The sequence below is a fragment of the Epargyreus clarus genome, unplaced genomic scaffold (genome assembly GCF_041222505.1).
Source record: "Epargyreus clarus isolate Ecla_fem2 unplaced genomic scaffold, WU_Ecla_fem_2.2 ptg000003l, whole genome shotgun sequence".
In the NCBI taxonomy this organism is placed as follows: Eukaryota; Metazoa; Arthropoda; class Insecta; order Lepidoptera; family Hesperiidae; genus Epargyreus; species Epargyreus clarus.
In genome coordinates, this window is record NW_027332211.1 from 17663725 (window position 1) to 17673122 (window position 9398).

The 9398-nt window shown below is 34.2% G+C and overlaps 1 protein-coding gene across 1 annotated transcript in view; it reads right to left on the minus strand.

Annotated features, from left to right (window-relative positions):
• The window catches only part of LOC140756094 (solute carrier organic anion transporter family member 4A1), a 66497-nt gene extending 65482 nt beyond the window's left edge, over positions 1-1015 (minus strand). The window contains exon 1 of the mRNA XM_073091506.1: positions 647-1015. The gene's annotated coding sequence lies outside the window, so the exon portion shown is untranslated. The remainder of the gene's footprint in view (positions 1-646) is intronic.
• Positions 1016-9398: the final 8383 nt, after the last annotated feature.

Consider the following 9398-nt stretch of genomic DNA (forward strand, 5'->3'; position numbering starts at 1 on the left):
GTACGAACGTTCGGAAACAGATGTAACCAAACACACGGTCATTCATAATTCATACGATCTCAAAGTTCATATTCTAATGATTACCATCGGGATGCTCAACCTTTTGTTAAACTCGCTATTTCAAAAGGCAATTTTTCTATAATAAGAAATATGTTTTTTTAATTCGATATGTGTGGTATTTGCGGGTATTATTCTTATTTTGTCCACAGATGAATGCAATGTTGTGACCTACCGCAGAGTCCGCAAATAGTATTGCTGTCATAAGATAGATAATAATACTCTTAAAAGTGGTGGGAAGGTTTTTGCATATTTATTTCTAACAGTAAACGATCCAACATTATTAAATCAATTTTCATGATGATTTTTCATGTTTATTTATTAAAAACAAATTAAAACGATTAATCATCTATCTCCATCAATAATAATTAATGAATACTTCTATCAACAATGGCATTATTTATTGAAGTATTAAAATGTGAAATAAAATACAGTTGATTATAAATAGCTCAATAGTATTTATTTATCTACTCTACTTTAATTACTACAACACAACATAGAGATACTTATTCCTAAAATCTCATTTTTAATCAAACCTACGAATAGCATGGCCTTAGTCTTCAAGTTTAATAGTCAATTAAAAAGTTACCTCTTATCACTTGCGAATGTCACTTGTTCATTCTCCAAGTTAATCCGGTTAAATTGTAGGTTGACAAACGAGTTCACACACTATTTATATTCAATTCACTTTTCACGCTTTAAATTTTATTAAATCCACAATAAATGATTTCAACACAACACTTTATAGGTTTGAGAACTTGGCTGTTTACCCAACCACGCGTTTGACTTAAGAATCAGAATTTAAAAATACAAGTGACGTTTTAATTATAACAACACAGATTACAAAATCATGTCACATCAGTTACATAATTGGAAAAAGTAAAAGTGACGCGTGCGCCAGATCGTTGTTCGAATTTTGAATCGAGTTTACGCGCGAAACGTGCACCTTTCTACCTGCGCCGCGGTAAACTGGCGCGCGCGCAGGCATTCAGGCAATCGCAGGCAGTGCTGCTGCATGTCGATATCATAGTCCCATCACTAATTTAACATTGTATTCTTATGTAACAGGAAAAAAAAGACTGATGTTATCAAATAATAATGTCACTAATTATTATTTGCTTGAATACCAAAAAAAATTATCGTTGTCCTTGGAAAATATTTATTACTTTTATATTTATTTTTCGTCCAATTTTAATAAACTTCTCATAACAAGACATTTACTTCGTTTGCCTTTAATGGCAAGAAAAACGTAGCTTAATAAAACCAATCAAACAAGTATCTAAGTTCGTCGCTAACTTTGTCTTAATAATATTTGCCTTATTTAAGTAAAATACCAACAGTTTTTATACCCTATGAGTCCTTTTCAGCTATTATTTAACAAATGAAAAGTAAAAGGGAATGTACAATAACATCGACAACATTACCCCATCCCTACAAACCGGTCAAGGACCGTATAGCAACCTGTTTGACCGGATGTAGGGTCGCCAACTGCGTAGGGAAATTATGGATTTTTATGCCTCGCTGCTAGATATTGAACTGCATAATTAGCACTTAGGTTGGTAGCCAGCCAAGTATGAACAACAGTATAATTTAAACTATGTTTTATTCTTCTTAACATGTAACTTGACTTTATTTAAAAGAACTCGACGGCGTTATTAATTTTTTTGAAAAAAATAATGATAGCGGTAACAAATACATAGCTGTAATGATTTTAATACATATTTAATTATAATGCTTTATTGTAAAAGTAATTGTATAATTTTATGTTAAAAATATACTTAGTTAAGGAAATCACGAATAAATTAATCGTAAAATAAAGTAGGTATAATAAACTAAATTATAGTAATTTGACTTAATCGACCCATTTATTAGGCTCATATAAGCAACAATAAACTGTAGTGGGTACTCTATCTATATAATCTTATCAATTAATTTCAAGTTATAGGATTCACATGAAACACACTACCTTCTACACTAATCTTTAACCGATTTCGTTTCTTTAAACCAAAGTTTAGGGAGAACTATACTGCTGCAAGTAACTACTGTTAATGTATCAATGATTATAATATAGTTAAACGTAATGTGAATAAATAAAGTCATTTATTGTAATTAAAGTACCAAGTGATTTTATAAATGACTTTTCTGTGTTGTTAATGTTTAATTGTGTTATACGATCAAAACAAAGTAAGTTAACATAAAATTAAGTTTATAACCATATTTGCACGCCGAAATGGTAAAATAAGAGGATTTTTGTATCTTAGGACAGATTTATCCAGAGTTTTGTACCTTATTTGGCAAATAAAGATGGTTTTGATTTTGATTGATTTGTAGTTGTAGGCAATTTAGTACCGGCATGTTACTTCTTTGCAACGTTGTTTCCCGTTTTGCATAACCTTAATCACCTGTAAATATGTACGTACGTTATGTAACGAAATGTAGTAAATATGAAATACCTAAATATATTGTTATTCTATTTTAATGACCAAATAAAAATTATCGTTTAAAACCTCATTAGTATGTGATTTAGTTTGTAGTTACTACCGTTTATAAATGCACGATATAGTATATAGTAAATAAGTGTACTTAGATAAGGATTGTATGGGGAAATTATATTTAGTTGAACGTGATCTTTCCAATAACATAGGCTTACGTGAAGTTATTTAAAACATGTCGTTATGTAGCCAGTGATAATAATCGTTGACATAAAGGTTCTTATCTATATATATAAAAGCGAAAAGATACTCACGTTCAAAACGTATTAATCAAGGTTTTGACTAAACTACTGAAGCTACAATCATGAAATTTGGAATATAGCTTCATTTTATAATGTAGATGCGCACTAAGAACGGATTTTTTGATATTCCACCGTTAAGGGGGTGAAATTGGGGTTGAAAGTTAGTATGAAAGTACGTTAGTTTTGAAGCAAACTGGATGAAAATTGGTATATAGCTTTCTAATTTAAAGTAATAAAGATCTAACCTAAGGGTTTTTCCAAAATCAACCCTAAAGGTGGTTAAATAGGGGTTGACAGCTTATTTTAAATTTTGCCATTTTGGAAGCCAGCGCTATGAAAGTTAGCCATTGCTTTACTGGTTAGATATAGTGAAACTTTAATTCTACCGTTTTTGGAAAATCAACCCTTATATAGGCTAAATAAGGGTTGTAAGTTTGTATGAGAGTCCCCCAGTTTTCATGTCAACTGTATAAAAATCGGTATTTGGGTTTTCGATAGAAAATAATAAAACACATATTTCATCATTTTTGGAAAATCAACCCTTAAGTTGGTAAAATAGGGATTGACAGCTTTTTTTTAAAAATTTTCAATTTGAAAGCCAGCACTACGATAGTTAGTCATTGCCTTACTGGTTAGATATAGTGGAACTCTAATTCTACCGTTTTTGGAAAATCAACCCTTATGTGGGTTAAATAAGGGTTGTAAGTTTGTATGAAAGTCCGCCAGTTTTGATGTAAACTGTATGAAAATCAGTATTTGGGTTTTCGATAGAAAATAATTAAACACCTATTTCACCATTTTCGGGAAATCAACCCTTAAGTTGATAAAATAGGGGTTCATAGCTTATTTTAAAATTTGCCAATTTGAAAGCCAGCACTATGAAAGTTAGCCATTGCCTTACTGATTAGGTATAGTAGAACTTTGATACTACCGTTTTTTGGAAAATCAACCCTTATTTGGGTTAAATAAGGGTTGTAAGTTTGTATGAATGTCCCCCAGTTTTAATGTAAAGTGTGCGAAAATCGGTATTTGGGTTTTCGATAGAAAATAATTAAACACCTATTTCATTGTTTTTGAAAAATCATCCCTTAAGATCGTTAAATGGGGGTTGGAATTTTATTTCGAACTCCGTTAAAACTTGCATTTGGCTTTCCTGTTGGAAATAATAGAACTTTTTTAATACCATTTATGGAAAATCTACCCTTAAGAGGGTAAAATAGGGGTTGAAAGTTCAGGGGGGGAAGTCTGCAGATTTTGAATCAAAGTCCATGAAAATTGGTATTCAGCTTTCTGATTAAAAATAAGGGGGATAGAACTTTATTTTAAAATCCGTTATTTGGAAACAAGGATTGTGAAAATAGCATTTAACTTTCTGGTTCAAAATAATAGAGCTTCTTTAACACCGTTTATGGACAATCTACCCTTAAGGTCGTTAAATAGGGGTTGGAACTTTATTTTATAAACCGTTAATTTGAAACCAACCACTATGAAAAATTATCATTAGACTCGATGAAGCATCTGAGTCACTGTTTTTTAGATCAACCCTTAAGAGGGCTATAAAAGGGTATATGCATTATGCCTTTCTGTTTACACATCTGTTTCAGCAATTTTAGCAACTCAACAATCAACCCCATTAGGGTACCTACTATAAGTAAATAAAGTTTCTTTAAAAACCGTTATTGAAGTTACTTCCTTTGGCGTGTCTGGAAAAAGAACAGAGTGCAGAAAGGTTTAGTGTAGGGCGAAATTCCACGGGCCGACGTAACATATATTTTTAACATGGGAATTTCGAATGCTGAAGTGCAGAACAGCGGTTTTTTAGGGTTCCGCACCTAAAGAATAAAAACGGAACACTATTACTAAGACTTCGCTGTCTGTTCGTCTGTCCGTATGTCACAGGGCTCTATCTTTGGAACCGTAATAGATAGACATTCGAAATTCTTACAGAGGATACATAACGGTGGCCGCTATAACAACAAATACTAAAAATAAAAAAAAAGTTGAAAACAAAAAGGATCGCTTGGAAAAAAATGAAAACTTTGGTTGTACGGAACCCTCCAGGTGCGGGTTTGACTTGCGCTTGGCCAATTATTAGTAACGCGTAGACCCGCGGGCCACAAGGGAAAGTCGCGGTCCACCACACCACCACACCACCCGTGGGTGTCGGGTTGCCGACCGCTGGTGTTGAATATTAGCTTAGGAATAGGAATGTTTTTGAAATTCTACTAAGGAGGTAAAAGAAGTGTTATATGTATGTATACGGGAATCTTTTAGGTTCGAAGTTAGAAACGTGAAATTTCAGATAACGTCTATTCAGACAAATGCACGACAACGTGGACGGGTGCAAATTTCATATAGGATAATGAGTAACTTTATACAAATTGGCCTACATTATGGTATACTGATTAGGTACATTGCAACTACTTTGGACACACTGCGTGCCAACATTTTGTCCTGCCGTGGAGTATGGTTGTGATTATGTGTGGATTAGTGATGGTGATGTGGTAGACACATAGACCTTGGATTAAAATTTTGGGCTAGAACAGGGCTACAGTATCCCCTGCCTGTCGTATGAAATAGTGTATCCTACGTGAAACTTATATTTTAAAGAAAGTTTCATAACAGTCCACTAATTAGAGTTTTAGTGTATGTTTCTGAAGAAAGCTTGACCAAGTTAGGTACACAGTGACGGAAACAAGCTTTTATTAATTAAATATTAATGCTACTTTATCGTTTAAAATTGTTAAAGGTTACAAATTTACGATTACAGTCATTTGTATGTCATATCATATTTTTTACGCGGGCGAAGCCGCGGGTTCTGCTAGTGTTATATAGAGATGAATCTATTACAATTACAGTGATTGTAGGTTTAACAGTTAAAATAGGATTAACATGTAGAGTCGTTTCTTTATTTATGTAGAATTAATATGTGGTGTAGATTTAATATATTTTGAAGGTTGCTTAATCCCTCACGAATACGATGGTTCCCAGTTCGACTCCGGAGGCAACACCGCGACGTCTATTTTTTTCTGTTACTACTACTGTTACGAAAACAGTAGTATTAAGTGCTACTGTGTTTTGGTTTGATGGGTGTAATAAGGGCAATACCCTTACAAGCGACGTTCCAACTTAGTCTTCAGGGGCAGCAAAGTATCCATGCGTAACCTTAGATACTACTGTACGCCTCACCATAGATGATTACAGATGTCCATGGGGTCCCTCCTCATTGTAGTAGATACCCCTATGGAAATCGTAAATTATTTTGTTTGTTACATATTGGTTAATTGTAATATATACCATTAATGAAGCAACTATACAATTTAACTTACGTACACTTTTTCAATTCCTTTAAACGTCACCAGTTTAATTTCTCATCCTCATTACACATATCAATCATTTTTAATTGTTCCAGACGAATGCTTTATAACCATTCAAATTGTACATTATTTGTACATTTCTCTAGTAATTAAAAGCGACTTACGAAATAATGGATTCGATGCAGGACGGTAATAAAATCAACCATCAATCCGTAACACGCGAATGTTAAAAATACCTAACTTTGTTCTTGTATATAATGTGAAATAATTGTGGTGTAAATAACTTCTAATGTACAGTATACATCATACTGTACAAGTTGCTCATTAAAATTTGTTACCTAAATAGGGCTTTCGTATAAAGAAATATGTTTCTCGTTCAAACACAATTTTTCAATGTTTAATTTTCACATTACCAAATTAAAAGCTACTCTTTAGATAATAAACATTATAAGTTTAACATCATTCATATTTGTCATATCATATCATATCATATCATATCATATCATATCATATCATTTAATTCATATTAAACACTGCTATTGAAAATTTAATATTGTTAAATTATCTCAATTTTCTTAAGCTCAAAAGTGTACCATTTCAATACCGTAACAAAACAGTTTTTGGTAAGTTTAATTCATATTAAATACTGCTTTTGAAAATGCATAGCATGCAAATTGAATAGAAACAGGCCTGTGGAATTTAGGCAACATTTCCCTCACGTTTAAACATCATAATCAGAAAGGTCTGCACAACATACCCTTAATTATATAACCACACTATTAACATTATTACTATTTCACTTCACTAGTATGTCATTGCACAACACTAATATCCTGTCCAAATTCCGTAACATGGCCACCCTGACGGAAATGCCGCGGCTGTGACGTATGCCATAGGCTTGCTAAGCCTACTTTATTCTCATCGCAAAAAACATCCAGCCTCCTTTGTGCAGTGGCATGCAGAATTTCACACAAGAACTCTACTTTGTTTGTTGGTATTGTTGAAAGAATGCGCGTGGGTAATAAATTAGCTGAGTACATAGACTGATAAAGTCTCTTAGATAAACCATTCTATATCCTTCGTTTAACACGTTCCCTGCGGCACAGATTTTTCTGTACTTTCCATTACTGCGTTACGAGTTGTTTTAAACCTCGTCCTATATCCGACATTGTGGCGGCACGAGGCGTGTTAAATCCCACCGCCCGAAGGAGACTAAAATCCTTTTTTTGGCGCCAAATAAGACAAAATCGACGGCTTTTGTCTTGATTATTATTAACAATGAGTTGATTAACCTAAAACTGCCGCCGCCCTTGGTTAAATTCGTTACTTTAGATTCTATGGGTAAAATAAAATGTGGGACTAATGCACCTCGGACCGCACTGAAAAATGGCAGGTTTCCATATAATTTAGTGATGGGAAAATAAATATCGATTTTATTTTATTGTTTTTATTTATCAACGTTATGGACAGAATGAATACAAAAAGGGGAAAAGTTATGGATGTTTTTCATTGAAACATTTCAGACAATAAGGTTTTTTGCAAACAGTGCATTCCGTGAGATTTTTTTTTTGTTTTTTTGTCTGCCTCACGACATGTCAAGAATGTGCGGAGTTTTTCGTAGCATCCGACACATCTCTTCTTCTTTGGACCCTTATCGAGATGATGTGCTTTCTTTGCAGTGGATTCTGAAAAGTAGGAGCGAGTAGATTAGGGTAAAGAGTAATCGGAATACTCGGTAACGATTTTGCCTACGTTTCCTATATCAATAATGTAGCTACTTAACTTTTGTTTGAACCATAACAGGAAACGTAATTATCTATAATGTAATTTCTTACTATACGGATATACGCCTAGCCTGCCAAGTCTCACTACTGGACTTTCACCTAGACAGAGTATATTTGTGACTTACCTGTTTTTGAAATAACTTCCTGTATTCTGATTCTGGCTCAGATTTTTCAACCGGTTTTTCTTCATCTTCCTCCATGATCAACTTTTTTCGGCAACGTTTCGACATGATAATTTTCAACATAAAGACAGCGGTCCTACTTCGTCGCTACGCAGCCTCGACTGCGTTGCACAACACTAACCACGTGAAGCTAGCGTGGGGTGCGGTACGAGGTGCGTGGGGAAACGAGGCGTTCCCAACCTCGTTCCGCACTGTGTTAGCATTATTATTTGTTCAGTGCGGTACGAGGTCTAACAAACCCGACATTAGGTTAGTGTACCATAGAACTAGGAATCAGTAGCACATCACAAACATATAGTTATCACTCTCCTACACTGAACCCGACGGAAGTTATGCCTCTCGCACCACAGAGAAGTTAAAGTTTTTTCTTACCGCTATAACGACCAGACATGGACGAGGTGTTTTAAGCCGCGTTCCGCAGCTAACGTGTTAAAACACGATTAAACTAAAATACTCGTATTGATGGACGATTGGCAGTTTTTACTCTCTCTACATTCGAGTTCGAATTTCACTCTACATTCGAAAAACGAGTATCCACTTCACCTGATTATAAATCTTATGGGACTTAGTTGGAGTGCCTCGTATAGTATTTTAGGCTCTACCTTACTACGTTTCAAACCATAACATGACAGTTTTCGTGCTATCATTACTGATACGAGTATAAGTCAGAAACTGTAACTTGACTTTCGAACCATGAAGAGTTCAACTATTTTTAATCTATATTCAATGTTTCTTCGTAAGTCCAATCATCTTTAGAACAGGCTAATATGAATCTACGCTACCAGCATCAGTAGCCACTTCATCGACTTAACTACTATGTGACAAAGAAATTACTATGTGCTGAAAAACGGTAACTGCAACATAACACACTTCTTAACAAAAAGCGCACAATACGTGATGAACGGACCGCTCTTTCTTAAGGTCGCTTAGCAAAGCGCTTCCGTATTCTACACAGGTGCCAATATGCTAAGACCTGAAAAGAAACCTCATTCATAGGTTCATTTCATACAAATACATTTTTTTTGAAAAGTACTTTTAAATTAAATTTTTGAAGCCTATTTATAACCGTAGAAATGGTTTTTACTGCTGGAAATGATACGAGTGTGTATTGAAAGTATTTTTTCAATGCTAGTATTATAAACATATAAATATATAATGGTAGAAAACTTTGTGAAGTGGTACGATCCTTTGTGGTTCGACTCCGGAGACACACCGCCATACCTAACCCAAGTCGAAGCATATATACTGTAAGAGATTCTCTTCTGTTTTACGCCACTGCAAGATTTCAATTTCTGCAAAAACATTCAATTTTGCGACATTATCT